The sequence below is a fragment of the Apteryx mantelli genome, chromosome 1, assembly GCF_036417845.1.
Source record: "Apteryx mantelli isolate bAptMan1 chromosome 1, bAptMan1.hap1, whole genome shotgun sequence".
In the NCBI taxonomy this organism is placed as follows: domain Eukaryota; kingdom Metazoa; phylum Chordata; class Aves; order Apterygiformes; family Apterygidae; genus Apteryx; species Apteryx mantelli.
Window position 1 is genome coordinate 127,513,396 of NC_089978.1, and position 16,756 is coordinate 127,530,151.

Genomic DNA, 16,756 nt, shown 5'->3' on the forward strand with positions numbered 1-16,756 from the left:
TGTTAATAATTGTTCTTTGCCATACATTTTGTAGGCTAGAGCAAATTTAATTTAACAGAAAGACTAAGGAGCAAATATGTTTAACATGACTGTAAAAACGTAGCAATTACCATCATATTTCTGTCCCCATTAGCAAACTGTGACCTGGTTCATAATCACCACATGCCACATGGATACTGTTGGGTATACCAGCACTCTATGTAGTAACACTTCTGCTGTAAGACATCTACAAAGGCTGGCTAGGGGAATCCTGTTGTAGCATCACTGCCAAATCTCCTGAATGGTAAGAAAGTGCCAAGGCACTCTAACCCTCCATGGAAAAGTTCAGAGTCCCTTAATGAATCGTAGTGGATTTCAGGAGATTTTGTATAGAGCATTACAGGGAGCCACAATAAAAGGGTTAGACAAATTCTGCCAGATGGTCTTCTTGCTCTCTGAAGCATCACTGGCACAGAATAAATACAGTAGTCCTTAGCTGAGCCAAAAGTGTGGCAAAATGATCTCTCCAAGTCTAAGCTACTTTCACGAAGCCGATTCCCTTATTAGCCATTCTACTCTGCACTCAGATGTAGCCCTACTATCAAATAATGCAAGTACCCATTACAGATTTTGGATGTGCTGAAAGTTTAAGCTGCTTCAAACAATTCTTGGAAACTCATGGCAAACCAATCCAGACATTTTGGGTCAAGAAAAGAGAATGAGGGCTGGAACACTCAAATGACCCTTGGAAGGATAATTTTATCTTTAAAAGGTAGATGGGAACTGACAGTTTTAGAAAGGTTGGACACTGCTTCTGAGCATAGGAACAAAACCTTTCCTGCCACATGTCCATAGTGTATTTACTGTCCAGCCCGGCAGTGTGTGCCCTGAAATTCAGTTAATCATGTGACAACCTGAATTGAATTTCCCACAGATATCTTTGGTAAAGTTTTCATCTATTAAAAATCTCATTAGGGAAGATAAGTGATGCAGTGACTAGAATATCAAAGACTGTGCCCAACACTCTAGTCTCATCAGGTAATCTGCCATATAATTAGATCATGATGATGCTTTAATAATCATCACTATCAGTATAATGCTTCTGATCTATCTTATGTGTTAATAGGTTAATTTAATGTTTGTAAATGTTCCCTGAAGGAAAGAACTAAAGAAAATCTTTAATTCTTATGTTCTCAAGGTATAAAAAAAAAATAAGGCTACACTTGAGTCTGCAGTACAGTAGGACACATGATCAATGCGGAACAACCAACAGAGTATGAAGGATTTACATTGAGCCCACTTGAGTACTGACTCACTTTTGAGAAGTGAAATGGCACTTAGCATTTGAAGAGCTAAAAAAAAACAAAAACAAGAAAAAAAAATCAACCTAAAGCTACTCCTCTACATTCAAACTTTGTTTTCCAAGAAAAGAAATAGCTTGATCTTTAAAAAGTACTGAGCTTACAGAAGCATACACTGGTTTTAAAAGGGACCTACAGAAAGCTTGGCAATTTTGAGATAATAAGAACAGTTTAGTCATTAAGTAAGAACTTGGGCACCTATTTACTCTCCGATTTCTGAAAATCTTGACCTAGATTTCTGTAGGTACAAAGCCATCTGATTGTTTAGACATTAGCTGAGTAGAATTCCAGTTTATGAGCATCATCTAATCAACTGAGCCATCATGATGTGCCCATAACTGAACTAATTACATAAACTTATCACAGTAGCTTGTACCTTTACTGACTCTGTTCCTTCCTATGTTCTCATTACTTAGCGTAGCCTGCCTAAAATCACACTGTAATCTCCTCAGAGCAGAAAACTCAACTCTTATGAGACCTGCAAAAACATATTGCTTGCTACAGGAATTAAAAAAAAACATAATTTTTGTTTACGATTAGTTGCAAGAAGGTAGAAATTGTGCTATCCAACAGCAACCCAATACTTGTAAGAAATGGTAGCAATCTGCACAGTCCCTTTCAGCTTGAAGATGCTACATCACCCAGAGGCTATATCACCAAGGTAATGCAGCTAACTGCCACATAACACTGATATCCAAGTTGACGGAGGCTTGATTTCTAAGCCCCACCTGACTAAAAAGACAAAAGCAAGATGCACGCAACTGAATTTGTCCTGATCACCTCAGTCACTCAATACTTCTTCCTTTTTCTAAATAAATTCATTGTACTCAAGAGAAAAGATGACAGATACAGAAGTGAACAATACTCTGAATCCATCTTAAGACTTCACTTGCATTCCCCATCATAAGTATGTCAGAATTCAGATATATTTAGATCTCTAAATACAAACATAAGAGGCTAACACTAAGAAAAGAATCAGGATACTGACTGAAGTATCCAGGTTCTGTAAGCATTCTGTATCTCCTCATCTAGTGGTCAGTTGGACCCATTAGTGCAAGAAGTCATACGTATCATGTCTGATCTCCACCACCTTCACTACAATCTTGCTCATCTTACCTCTGTGAATTCAGATCCTCTTTCTCTCCTGTTCCCTGGGGACATGTGCTACTCCTCTCTTTCCTCACCAGCTCAGAACTTGTATGCACTGAGCAAGACAGAACTCATTCATTTTTCTGCCTGGTCCTCCTCAGTTTTTAATTAGACTGCACCTCTGGCCTTTCCCTTGATTTCAGACCATTCTTCTCTCCTTCCTATTCTATCTTTCTGGCTTTCTCCACTCACTAATGTTCCAATATAGCACAGGTTTTACTCGTGTATTACGGTAAGACCCAAAGGTCCCAGTCAAGGTCCAGGTCCCTCATGCAGGGATTTATGCAGAAACAGAATCAGTGTATTCCAGTTGGGTACAACTGGCTGTTTCACCTGGAGGAGCCAGTGTCCAGACACTGTGCCATCCACTCTTCTGTGCTCTAAAAGTAGTGAATGAGTTAAAATGAACAATGAATAATTTAACACAGAAACCACCAGGAATGTGTGTTCCTACTGGTTTGTCTTTTTGGCTACATCTGCCTTTTGAGAATACCAGTTGGGAAAATTGTTTAGAACTCAAACTTCGGGAACAATAAAACTGCTCTAAACTAAACTGCCCAAAAGTCAGTGTGTAGATGGAACATGTTACAGCTGCATCTAGGAGAAGCTGGGTAGCACAGCACAAGAGAAACTCAGGACTACTCTGGAGTGGTAATCTCGTAGACATTTGAAATATAAAGGAAGTTCAGTTGGACACCTTTAAAGATCAAAAGGCTGCTTCCTCATAGCTATTCCTTCTTAGGACAGAAAAATCAGCCCTTCTCGTAACTACTTTGCATTATTATCTTACTGCTGTAAAAATCCTTCCAAAAGACAAAGCAAGACCTAGTAGCATTATAACTGGAACTAGAATAATGCACTAGGTTTAGAGAAACAAATATACTAAAAAAATCTTTAGTTAACTGAATAATTAAAAGACTTATAAATAAATCTGACACTTCTCCTGCAAATGCCATCAGCTTGCTTTTCCCCCCCTCCCTCTGCCCCCAAAGAGCAAAACCCTACTGTACAATGCCTTCTGAAGGCTGTCTGCCTCCTCTCCTCACTGCCCACCTACGTAGGGAGCAGCTCCTCCCACCTGCACATAAAAGCCAAGTGCATGCTACCAGCAGCTGATCAGAGCACTTTCTCAGTCCTCCACTGTTTTGAGCCAGTGATCTTCTCTCCTTGGATCTTGTATACTAAAGGTAAGATTACTGCTACTTCAGGTTTCTGTTCTAACCGGCTATTTTGAGGAAGTCTTAATGACCGCTCTAGCACTGCCTTGCTGGGTGGTGTTGGCAGGGCTTTTTTCCTTTTTTTTCTTCAGATGTAGTGTCATCTGACATTTAAGTTAGTAACAATCTGTTGTTTTAGCAATGAAATAAAAACAGAACTTGCTGGAAACACTGTGTGGCTGAGAAAAGCTCTTCTTTCCCTTTCTGATTGATTTTGAGGAGATCAGTATACCCAGACCAATTTTAACATTTTATTATCCCCGCTAATAGTTTCCATCTCGGTAAGAATAGTCCAGTCAAAGTTATCAAAAAAGTACACTTTAAAGCTGCCTTAAGCTCTGTTTAAAAAAAATGCTTAGTGATAATTTAAGAAATTTTTTTTTACTATTATTATTATTTACAAGCCAGATTGAGCCTATCTTGGGACTGAAGTGCATCTTTCCAGGTTTCAGTGCCTTGAAAAAAATGTGATTGAACTTATGCCCTCACAGAAGCACAGTAATAAGGCTGATGTACTTAAAGCATATTTGGTACTAGACAGTGAATTCCACTTTTCACAAGCAAAATTCTGTTTCCTGGAACAACAGACCTTGTGTATCTATGAAATTTCTAGATCAGCCTGAGCTATGTTTTATCTACAGTTTCCCTACATAGGTATGTCTAATGCTATAGGAAGGAATAGTAAGTCCCTCAAAAAAACAGCTGCTGAACAGCCGAAACACTAAAACATAAGTGGTTTCAAAACTGTTTCACTCCCCTCTGTTCATCTATCCATCCTCACAGACATGAATCTATTAGTGACTAGTACCACTTTCTCATGTTGTGTGAGTCAGTGCACTTTACATACAGTCACCTGTTTAAAGAAATTCCACCACAGAAATCCTTAATCCTAGAAAGCCTCTTTGCAATGCTCAGAGATGAAGGAAAGCATGAACTACCAAAACCAAACAGTGAATGCTGACTGTAACTAGTCTGTTTGTACTATATGTAATATATTCTGCAATTAGAGTGATATTTCCTTCTTTTTTGTTCTTTCCCCAAATAAAAAGTGTTTTTTTAAAAAGAATTATGTCCACACATAGCTTTACTCACATTAGCTGAAACTTTTAAGCTATAGTTCTGTAAAACATCAGCAGAACTCTGCACACAATGTCATTTTCTGTGCAGTGTGTCTAAGAGATCTTTTCTGTATTTTCAATGTTATCTGTTGCATCTAATGGGAAAAAGAAAGCATCGCCTACAGCTATTTGACTGGGACATTACATAAGTATCCTAAAAAAAAAAAAGGTAACTATTCAAAAACAAAGTACAGTGCTTTCTACAGCAGGCTTACAGTAAAACTAGTTTTGAAACGTAATCTATATAAATTGCCCATAGAAGCCGTAGGAATAGAGTCCAATGGTTTTTCTCATAACTGGCATTCTATCTCTGAGCTACAAAATTTTATTCCTTAGTTAACATCGGGTTTTTATAGCAAAGCTCCACTCCCTCTCCAAAAAGACCCCTCTTCTAAAACATATACATGTGATTTTAAGTGTAATGTATACTAAATTTAGGTCCAAAATCCTCCAGTGAAGACTCATTTTTCATACAGAATTTTATTCTATCAGATAAATCAAAATTTCTAACAGAGCAATTCTCAAGAAAGAACATTTCAAAAAATGCATTTGCCACAGGAAATGTGCATATAGCAAAATACCTTTTATTAAAGCCTGCTGTGAAATGTAATGTTTTGGCATTTGAAAAATGGATTGCAGGGCATATTAAGAAAATTCTAGTCAAAGGAATGCATCTAATTTAGATCAGAATCTCCTCTGAGCAATTTCTCTCTTAAACTGAGTAGATAATTCAGCTGAGCATCACTTTGTAGCAGGGGATGAAGGGAAACTGAACACTGCAAGCCTCTAACAGAACTTATATGTCCAGGAATGCATTTATTCACCTCTGTGATGATCTGAAACTCCTTTTTATAAGATCAAAGTGTACTGATATTAAGATAAAAACACTATCATTTTAAAATAGCACCACAACCATAATAAAAAAAATGAGTCAGTAGGGAAAAGAATAATTCAGATTTTTGGAGTAACGACCATAGTATTTTAAAATAACAAAACAAAAGCCATGAGACTATATTGATTTTTCAGCCATAGACCAGTTAACTATTAAGCAGGCATGGTAGTCATTTTTCCTGGTGGTTACACTTAGTTTTTTCCAGTGTTCATTTAGGGCACTAATGCCCATTTAAATCACTAGAATAGTTCCCACTGCTATCAAGAATGTTATACTAGATCCACAGAAATACAGGATAAACAGATCTCTGACCACCTACCTATTCATATGACTGCCACCACTACTGCTTTTAAGACCTTCAGATCTTCATGAATTTATTTTCACCACCTCTCTGTGAGGCAGCAGTATGTTTTCCTCTGGACATACTGATACTGAATATATGGACTGTCTTGCACATGGTCACACTGAAAATTCATGGCAGAGCAGAGAGTGACATTTAGTTCTTCTGTGTTCCAGGTCAGCACTTTCATCCCATGCTTCCTTTTGTATTCAAGTTTATAGAGTCCACCCCCTTGCAGCTGATCTGTCTTTGCATGACTCCTTAGGATGGAACAGCAGGGAGAATTCCAGTGTCCAATCTTGAGAGGTATTCACCCCTAACACTTTGGGTCCCTTTGAACCCTTTACAACCCCCTTAACAGGTTTTGCAACTTGTTCTTGGGGGAGGAGGGGGGAGCATTTTAACCAAATGACCACCCCCTTTCTTATCCTCTGAATCCCTACGTGGTTTACTGAGACCAACCCACTCTTGGCAGGATGACAAAGTACAGGTCCACTGCCACGGACCAGAAATGATGTCCAACACCTGACTCTAAGAGTTCAAGCTTGGTAACTCAGCAGCGGTTGGTAACATCAAAATTTTTAATTAGAGCTCAAAGAAGAGCATGTGGTACTTAACCAAAATTACTCATGTGGCTTTTGTATGGCACATGGAATATCCTTCTCTTTCCTCTTCTACATTTACTATCAGGTGCCACCTCTATATTGTATCCTATTCCATAGGATACAATTTCATACCCATTGAAAAAAATAAAACCCTACCAGCCTTACCCTATCCCTTTAGTCTTCATCCCTTCAGCTAATTTATGAGGGTACAGAGTCTTTAATTGCTCCTATGGCCTTGCAAATACTACGTTGTCTAAAAAACAATTAACACATGCTGATGCTTGATATCTGGAGTAATTGCCCTAGCAGCCTTTGGAGGCCTTGTCTCTCACTCTTAAACTGAAAGTTACCACTAAGCATGCATTGCTTACAGACAGAATGTCTGTATAATGAAGGCACAAGAGGGAACTGAAAGACTAGTAGGAGTGATAAGGACTAGAAAAAGAATGACCAATGTTGAGAACAGGTGACCTGTTTAAGGAACCTTGTGAACCTTAATGCCTCTGAAGTACAGAAACATAAACAGAGGAGCAAGTTTAAGAGGCACAAACAGCCTTGACATATAAGCTAGCAGAACTTTACAAGAAGCTGTCCTGACTGCCAGGAGCTAGCCTACATTCTTTAAATTAGTACCCTTGAAATCATATGGAGTTTCATTTCTTTTCTTTCCTGTGCCTATTATGAGCGTTAACAATTTTGGGTAACATCAAAATTTTACTGAATGAATGGACTGTTGTTAAGACAGCCATTTATCGTGGCCATCTATTATGGGAGGTGTGCCCAAGTATGGTGGTGTGGTGTAGGGTCATACTCTGATTCTCCAGACTAGAGAGGCCGATACTAGGGAGATTGTCATATTACTACCAGCAGTAGGAGGGATGACAACTTCTGCAGGTTCTTGAGGCATGTGAGGCAGAATTTTTTGCCCGTTTAATTCTATGTCTTGCTATTTTTCCCAAGCGAGGAAAGATTAAGTTTTATGCCTGAAGCTTAAATATATCCCTATATTTTTCTTATTTTTTGGCCTTCCAATTATCCTTAGCTGTGGGTTCCTTCCTTCTTCAGAGAGATAATTTTCTGTTTTCACTAGCGTCATGTTTCCAAAAGAGCAATGGTTCAATAGATTTATTGTAGTGAGGAACCCAAGACAAGAACAGACTAAAACACAGAGGTGGCTTGTTCTGCCTTAGATTAACCAAATACCTGCATTTAACTGTACAGATGCTTCTTACTTTTGCCACGTGCATTTGCTAGAGTTTTGTGTAAGTAATGTTGTTCTTGTGGCTTTCCCTCCAGAAGAAAGTGAGATCTATTCTTTGTGCCAAAAGAATTCTCCTTCAGCAAAAGTTGTGGAGCTCTGTGTGTTTAAAAGATAATGATGAGTTCTGCTTCTGTGGGTGTTGTGCAATAGCTGTGCCTATTCTCTGTACACATCAGTAAACAATTGTGATTGGTCTTCCCATACTCCTGAAATGTTGGATGTGTTTCTGTAATTGTCTTGATATGTAATGAATTTAATGTCTCATAATTGCACTGCAGGGGATTAATACCACTATGTAGTCTAGGGACATCTTTTGATGATTAAAACTTCTTCATGCAAGTTCATATGTCATAGCAAAAGCAAGATGAATACAAGTCGGTTGCCTGACCTGTTGAACGACAGGTGAAATTGTTGAGGGGTGACATGTAATGGACCCTTTTTAAAAAGCAGGGAGAACCAATGCCCTTTCTTGGTGAGAAAAAATATATATAAAGCAGCCCTATGAGAGTGTTTATCAGTTCCCTCTGCTGGCTACAAAGCTCACAGCCAGTGGAGCAGCTGTGTTTGTGAAGGCGAAGGTCATAAGTTCTATTGCCAGTGCTGCATGAATGCAGTAAACTGATGATTGTGATGTCTGTGCACGTATGCGGACATCGTTCTTTACAGGGTCTCATTAGCAACTAAGCAACATGAGGGCACACAAAAATAGTATGAAGTTCCTGGGAGGTAAGAAACTTTCCAGTTAGGATTTGAGAAGCATCTTAGCAGCTAGCTCTTTCATAATACTACACAACTAGGGCATCCTTCTGTTTTGCATCATATACTACCCTCCTATGCACACCTTGTTTTTCTTCCTCTTCAAGACAACTGTGCATGTGCTCATTACACTCAGTTTAGAGATGTCTGAGTGATTATCACAAATATTCTTGGCTCTCCCAAACTGTAGCACTTCAGAATGCCAGCTTCTGAAAACTCCACATTTTCAAAATAGAAACAAATGGTACTGATAAGACCACCCCAATGTTAAAAAAAAAAAAAACTTAAATACATCTTTTCCATTCTCTCGGGGAAAGGCCTATATAATCTGGTTATGCAGCTGGAGAAACAAGTCATACAATTTATTCAGCCACTCTGAAATCAAGTTGAGATGAAAAAATATTCCAAACTCAAGAAAGTTTTTAGTTTGAATAACTATCTATAGCACTAAAAAATGAAGGACTCTTGGGTCAGGTACCCCAGCTCACTTCAACTGCTGTGGATTTATCATGGCAACATATAGGACAGGCAGAACCTATCCTATTAAAGGCAGAATAAGTCAAAACTAACCGCTTGACACATTAGCATCAGAGGTATATCATATGCCAGATTTTTGGAACATCTGTAGCATATGTTTCCTACTAACTAAAGAGCAACCACCCTTTCTAGACCAACATACTTCTGTATTCTTCTCTCTGAAGGGAAAGTAGGGGGTAGACAGTAGTACATTGTATATTTGCATAGGGACTTTCAAGCAAAGCATTTGATCATTTTTGCAATTAAAAATTTCAGAGAGCAAATGAAGGTTCTAACAAAACACAATGTCATAAGATGAAGCAACAACAAATAAATATAATAAATTGTAGTCCCTGAAATGGAGATGCTTACATTGCCTCTGATTTACTCGATATAATTTTAAAAGGGACAGAATTGAAGATGGCACAGCACCAGGACACTCAATCCAAATACAATCAACTTACCACTGAGGAAATCTAGCAGTCAAGTCTGCTTATGCCAGCACACGATTTATCTCTGTTCTGCCCTTCCATTCTTCCCACCATATGCGGAGCTCCAGTGAGTGCAGAATATCAGAGGAAGGATCTTTTATGTGGCTGAGACGAGAATTTTTCTCTCAGCTTGCCTTAAAAAAAAAGAAAGAAAAATAAAGTGTTCAGATATTTCCCAGTGTTTCTTTGTAAATGAATTAGGTGATCTTAGTCCAACTCTCAGCTGATGGACGTTAATACAAAACACACAACTGGGACCCTTGTTGGCAAATCTCAGTAAAAAGTCAAAAGGTGGTTACTTTAGGTCAAACTTGAGAAACAAAAGCAGGCTCACAAGGGAAGTTTATGCTGCCAACATTGATATATCACCTGCATTATGGATAGAAAGCAAAGAAGTTAAGAGCAGTTAAGCAAGCAAATCACACAAGCACTAGCATTCACACAAAACATATTTTAGAAAATGAAGGAAATAGAAAAAACTCAGTACTTATTTCCTTTCAGTCAGTGGCTTGAATTGAATTTACCATAGTAGCACATCACATTGTTTGCTGCAGAAAAATGCAAAGCTTAGGCCTTTAGGAGTAAGTCTCTTGTGCTTTACAGGTTCCAAAAATGTCAGTGCTTGTCAAAGTGTTTTTGAAATAAACCCAAAACCATGTTAATAAAGTGAACTTTCCAAGACAATGCTGGCCAAAACTGATTCTTAGATTTCTTTTCAGTAATAAACTGCCTCTGTGGTTGCTGAGCAGATAGGGAGGAGAATTTAAAGGGCTAAAGCCAATTTTTGGTCAACTCAAAGAGGGTAAAAAAAGAACCCTCAAACAGAGCACAAGCCCTCCAATGAATGGGAAAACTTCTGCTGAGGGTGGGCAGAGCTTAGCAAAACCCAGCTGGGCTTTCAAAAATGGGCTGTAGACATTACCATCCTCTATTTAAATCTATTCCAAGACCTGAATACTTGTTGCAGGTACAACTTGTGATGTGCTGGGAAGGATAGCTCTTAGATTCAAATTTCAGGCATAAAAACTCCCTTTCATGAGTTCAGAATTCACTTGCAACAAGTATTTTTTTATTATTCATCTGAAACACCCTCTTTTCAACATAACATCTGTCACTCAAAAGCTGACTGCTCTCAGGAACTCAATACAAAAGGCCTACACAACACAAGCAAAACAATTCGAGACTGCTCAGAGACATTTTCTCTGCTATGTTTACTTTCAACTTTCTCCTAATTGTTCATTTCATGAAAACAAATATGTTAAAAATAAGTGAATGAAAACCTATTATATTTTCAATGTCCCATTCATCAAGCATACTTTGAGAGCTGGAATTTTAACTTGGTGGACACTCATAACATACAGCCTTATCCTGCAAAATACTGACCACATCGAAAGGCAGGGTGCTGTTCGTTAAACTCCCACCAAAACTGAAGCTAAGCAAGAAGTAACTTAGCACTTCCTGGGGGGCACTCAGCGTCTCACAGCTCAGCTCAGGGCACAGCAACCCATCCTTCCTTGCTTCTCCAGAGCCACAGCTTAAGATGACACTTATTACAGAGAGAAATATTTTGGCTTGCTTAACTGCTTGAAGGTCTTCCAGACTGGTTTTCTAGAGAAAATGTGAGATCTCGTACCTAACACTCAAAAGCTGTCTAGGTGGCAGAGATTTGTGTCAGGCTAGGTCGCTGAAGGGAGCGCCGCCCGGCCCCCCTCGCAGCAGCCCTCAGGGCGGCCAGCGCGGCGCGCACTCTCGCTCCGCTCGGCGACCGTTACCCGACGCTAACGGTCGCTACGCGCCGCTAACAGTCGCGCGCTGGCGCCGTGGAGCCCCGCCCTCCGGCGAGCAGCGCTGCCGCAGCCCTGAAGGAAGGCGCCATCAGCCGGTGGGGCAGTGAAAGCTCGCTCGGCCCGAGCCCGCCGTCCCGGGGCCCGGAGAGCCCCTCGTTGCTGACATCGGGCCCCCCGTGTTGCTTTCCCACCTCCTGTCTTGTGTTGTGGCGCTGCGGTCCCGGCCCACTTTAACATGAGCGCCATTTCTGCACATACACAGTCAGAAAATTGATTAAAGCCTGCGCCTCCTGTTCCTGAAGAAGAGGCAAGGGCTGAGGAGAGCACAACCCCCCTGCAGCCCAGTCAGCTGAGGAGCATTTATGGAAACACAATGCGTTTGAGGTTTCTTGGGTTTCGGAGATACAGCCCCGGGGCGACTCTTCCGTGTGCCAGCCCTCCGTGCCCCTTGGAGAAGGATCTGGGTAGCATTAACTCATGCAGATGCTGACAGTGCTGGAAGGCCAAAAGTGAGGGAGGGGCTCCTCTGTCAGCTGGAAAGAAAATGTTGCATCCTGGGGCAGGTGGGGGGTGGGGGAGGCTGCTCAGAAAAGAAAAAGGCAGCTGCTCCAGCATGCACAACAGGAGGCACAGGACCTTTCAGATTTCCCCATCTGGAGGCAAAATGGAGGCCACTGTAAGTTTAAAAAAGAAAAAAAATGCTCATTTCACAGTTAAGATTCTTTGGTGCTACAACCAAGAACCCCACTTGCAAAGATAATTGTTGTGTATGGGCACCTAGTATAAGAAGAATGGCCAGTCTTTCAAAGCTGAAATTCTAGCATCCCGAAACACCCAAAGAAACACACAACACTGGTGGGATGTGAGGAAAGAAACACCATGTGAGGAAAGAAAATGATAGAACTAGGGAGTTCAGAAGGTAAAGGGCCGAGTGGAACAGCTTTATCATTTCTTTCCAAGCATTTTCCCCACACCGCTTTGTTTAGAATAAAGGCTTTTCAGGGAGAGAGTCTTTTTTATCTATTTGAACATCCCCTAGCATGGTGGAGCCCTGACTCACGGTCAGGGATTTAGTACGTATAAAGAGGAGCAGCTCCTGAACCTGAAGGCTTGTAGATTTTACATAGAGCAAAGCCAACTCCTGGTCTCCTGCTCCGGTCCCTTTAACACACTGCTGCTTACGCAGATGTTTGGTATGTCTGGAAAGCTATTATACTACAAACGCTTCACCTCCCTCTCCTGCAGAAGCATCCAAGAACATCACAAACAGTTCATTAATGAATTTATCCTTACAAGCACCCTGGCAACACCACCTTCCCTTTAGAGGAAATTGAGGCACAGAGAAAGTTGCTGGAGTAGCATTTCAAGAGAGCTCCTGGCGAGGTTCTCAAGTGTCTTCCTGTCATGATGGGGGCTAGTAGGAGAGCTTGGTTCCCATCAGGGCACCTCAATGAGAACCAGATTTTCAGGCGTGCTCAGCACCCAGTAGTTCTCGCTAGTGACACTTGCGGCCAGATTTTCTGAAAAGCTCCTTTGATCATCTGGCCACTGCCTCAGTGGAAAGCAGAGAGCTTTTGAAAAATCTGATCCTGTTTGCGGGTGCTGAGCACTTTTCAAAATTCTTGCTTAAGTGACCTGGCCAAGGATGCAGACTAAAATCTGAACAGAACCCACTTTGCCTAGTCCCTAGGCCAGTGATTTAACCACAGGCTTATCCTTCCGTCTTCAGCAAGCAAAGAATAGACACTAGTTGGGGCAGGAATTAAAACACCAAATAACTGCCAGTACCCATGCCTGCCAAGAAAAATGCCCAGATACCTGTGGGTACACCAGACAGCCACATTTCGGTACCTTCCTGAGAAGGGATTATTTCTACTAACAGTGCCAGAATCTGGCAATCTGGATTATGCTGTTTCCAGATGCACCTATTTCCTTCTGGGATCAAACTCTTGTGAACATGCCCTCACACAGGCGCACTCTCCCCACTTTTCAGAAAAAAACAGCAGCTATCCAAACACTGTACTGTCTCCATAATCCTTAGAGAGCCAGGCATGCTTGGGCAAGACAACAGTATTTTGTGTAATGATTAAGAAACGGTGGTCGTGTCAGTGAAGGCTCTTGTTTTCATTGAATATTTCATTCATTTCTGAACGTAAGCAACCACTTAGCTGCAGTTGTGCTAGATGCGGAGGAGGAAACACATGCTATTCTTGGCTAGACTACACCTCTATGGGTAGCAGCAGCCTCCTTACAGGAGTCTCTGTAGGCAGCATGATTTAGCTGTATTAAAGATTATCCAAATCCACAAGTGCAGACATGCCTTCAGATCCTGAGTACCCCAAAGTGTGAATGCATGCAAAAACCTGGATCCTGTATTTTATGCCATAATCATTTGAGGTCCATTTGCAAACAACAGTCTCCAAAGCCATCAGCTGAGGCTAGTTCAGCAATACCTCTCCAAGCTGGCTGTGCTGGTCTGACTGCCATTCAAGGTACTGCTCTCTCTTGCTCAGCAACAACTTGTTGGACTATATATCATATCATGGACTGACTCCATCTCTGCGTCTAGCTTTCAGCAAGTGTTCTCTTTCTCTTTTCTGTCCCCAGCTTTCAGAGCACCTCACAGGTAGGTATCTAACCAGACTGGTAATAGGAGGATAAGACAGGTGGTCCTCAATATGCTTTTAGAAAGCATAGGTATCACATCACGTCTACTGAATGAAAATGTTTACCGAGGAATAGTTCTATAAAACAACTCTGACTAAGCTGTGGCTGAGGGTTGAGCTCATGCTATATATGCCAAAAAATGCAGCTGTATCTTTTCTAGTTACAGCTAAGAACAACTAAGTGTACTGGAAAAACCTTTGATAGAGGAAAATATAAAGATATTGTCCTAAAAAAGGTCCACACCTAGAAGCAAGTGTGAACATTTGTTCTCTGTTCTGGGGACGTATATACTTGCAATAAAGCAAGGAAAGCGATAGCTGTGGTCTGCACTTAAATTGTTAAATGACAGTGCTTTCTGCTTGATTCTGACATCTGTTGCAGTAATTATTGTAATAACAACTATAGTCAGAAGCTGGACTTAGAGCAATACCACAGGCAAGTTTTACAGCCTCAGCTTTACAGACAGAAAAACTGAGGCAAAAAGGGATGACCTCATGCAGCTTGTTTATAAAGACAGTTAATTGTACACGTTTTAATGTACCTTGTGACCTAGAAAGGTCTAGGGATCTCACTGGAGGAACTTGGATTATGATTAGTAATTTTGTGGGCTTTCATTTTTGGTCATCAGATTTGAACTTGACACTTTTTTGTTCTTGCCGATGCTGGAGTTTTGTTTTGGTTTTGGATTTTGTTGGGTTTTTTTTCCTGATGCTCTTGTCCTGTCAGTGCAAGAAGCCAAAGCATTTCTAAGTTGTTTGTGAAAAAAGCCACATCCGCTGAGGGCCCAGGTCAAGAGGGCCATCTTTAGGTGTCCTCCCATCCGAACTCAGAAACTGGCAACAATCCAAAAAAGGTCTGTTTGGTGAGCAGCAAGGTGATCAGGACATGTAGGGGGCCGGGGGACTGTAACCCTGGAGCAGAGGCATCAGAAAGAGCCTGGGGAAAGGGCTGGCAGGTTCAGAGGGCCCAGCCTTGTGTGCCTCTGAAGCAGAGCAAAGGGGCACTTCACCACTGGCAGGAAGGGGCGCCTGCATTAATAAAGGTTTATGTGCAGAGGAAGACTGACCCTGGCACAGTTGGCTTATACTGGAGTCAAGGACTTCTACTGTGGGGCTGTTGCATATTCCTTCCAGTCCTAGATACATTAACACTAACCTTCCTGCTTGATCTAAGGGCTCATGCCTTTGGCATCAACATGGCAGCACTGAGATTTAAACCTGGAATACCCAGCTCCCAGGTAAACAATCTCGATTTGAGATATTGTTACTGTGAGATGGTTATGTTTGTCTCTAATTTTGTCTGGAAACGAGATATTTCCTGTTACAACTAATACATGTGTTTCCACCAAAGAGCTGTAGTTCTGAATTGACCTATTTTGAAAGAAAATTTTGCCAGAAAATTCCTGCTTATTTCTTTGGGAAACACCTTAAATGGGACCAACATTCAGGGGAGGAGAATCAGCATTTTCCAAGTCCTGCTTCTTTACATGGCCATCAGAATGGCTACTCAAAATCAGTGCTTACTGGCCCTGGTCTTAAAAGAACTTGGGTCTAGTTCTTAACCCAGATAAGCTTTAGAAGAAAAAAAAAAAGTACTTCTGTAAACTACACATTTCAGCCTCCCTTAGTTTTCCAGCCCTTACAGATTCACCCATGACAAAGCAAAACACCCGCCAAGCCTGACTGAATTTACACAGCTAAATAAATTACTTTTTAAGTGTTTAAATATCATTGTGAGAGCGAAAAGATGAAATGTGCTGTATATCATCTCTACAAAACCAGAAGTAGTTATATTATAAATAAACAGAGTTTGCTTGGTATTAAGGACATAGGAAATTCCATTCAAGAACAGACAAATGGTGCATCTTGTCTGGTATCCTGCATCTGGCACAGGCCTATAACAGATGCTTAAAATACTTGAATCCCTTGGTCCCACAGTCTCTCCTGTTCCACCTGCCAGCAGTGGTGTAAGTCACACAGTTTTCCTAATCTGTGATGAGCACCTCTTTCCTGCTTACTTGTATAACATGGGAGGCAGAAGCACAGACCAGGAGCATACATATTTGCCCTGTGTGATACTGCAGTGTGAGGTTTGGCTGAACCCATGATCCTGACTGGGAATGTACATGGTATTACTGCCTGTGTTGCTTGTGTATCGAAACCAAGGAGCACGCAAGCGAGGACTATGCTTGGCTCCATAGGAAGGGAGAAGGAATCGCCTTCTCACCCTTATTTGCACAAAGCCAGCAAACGTACCTGCCGCTTGCCTATTGATCAGCTCCCCTCTTTCTACCAAGGCACTGTCACCTAATTGCTCCCTGCTGTTAATGACATATATATCCCTATGTGGCCATCTTAGTAATTTTTATAATTCAATGCATGACTGAAAACGAAATGAGTTACTTGTCTGTTAAGGAGTGTTAGTTTTTGACCTGTCTTTATTCCAGGGGTTATCAAAACATGGTTCATTTACCCAACAGGTGGTACAATGCAGGCTCCCCTCTTCAGTTGCCTGATGCTGCTAGTCATTGTCACTAATATGATTTGTACCCCACGGAGAATAGGCACCCTGCCCCTTACCAGAGGAATATTTCCCACAAACTGTCTCCGTTTATTTT

At 41.0% G+C, this 16,756-nt stretch overlaps 1 protein-coding gene across 2 annotated transcripts in view; it reads left to right on the forward strand.

Moving 5' to 3' along the window:
* The first annotated feature begins 3,613 nt into the window (after positions 1–3,613).
* COL8A1 (collagen type VIII alpha 1 chain) overlaps positions 3,614–16,756 on the forward strand; it is a 95,202-nt gene continuing 82,059 nt past the window's right edge. For both annotated transcript variants that reach the window (XM_067301411.1, XM_067301405.1), the window contains exon 1: positions 3,614–3,676. The gene's annotated coding sequence lies outside the window, so the exon portion shown is untranslated. The remainder of the gene's footprint in view (positions 3,677–16,756) is intronic.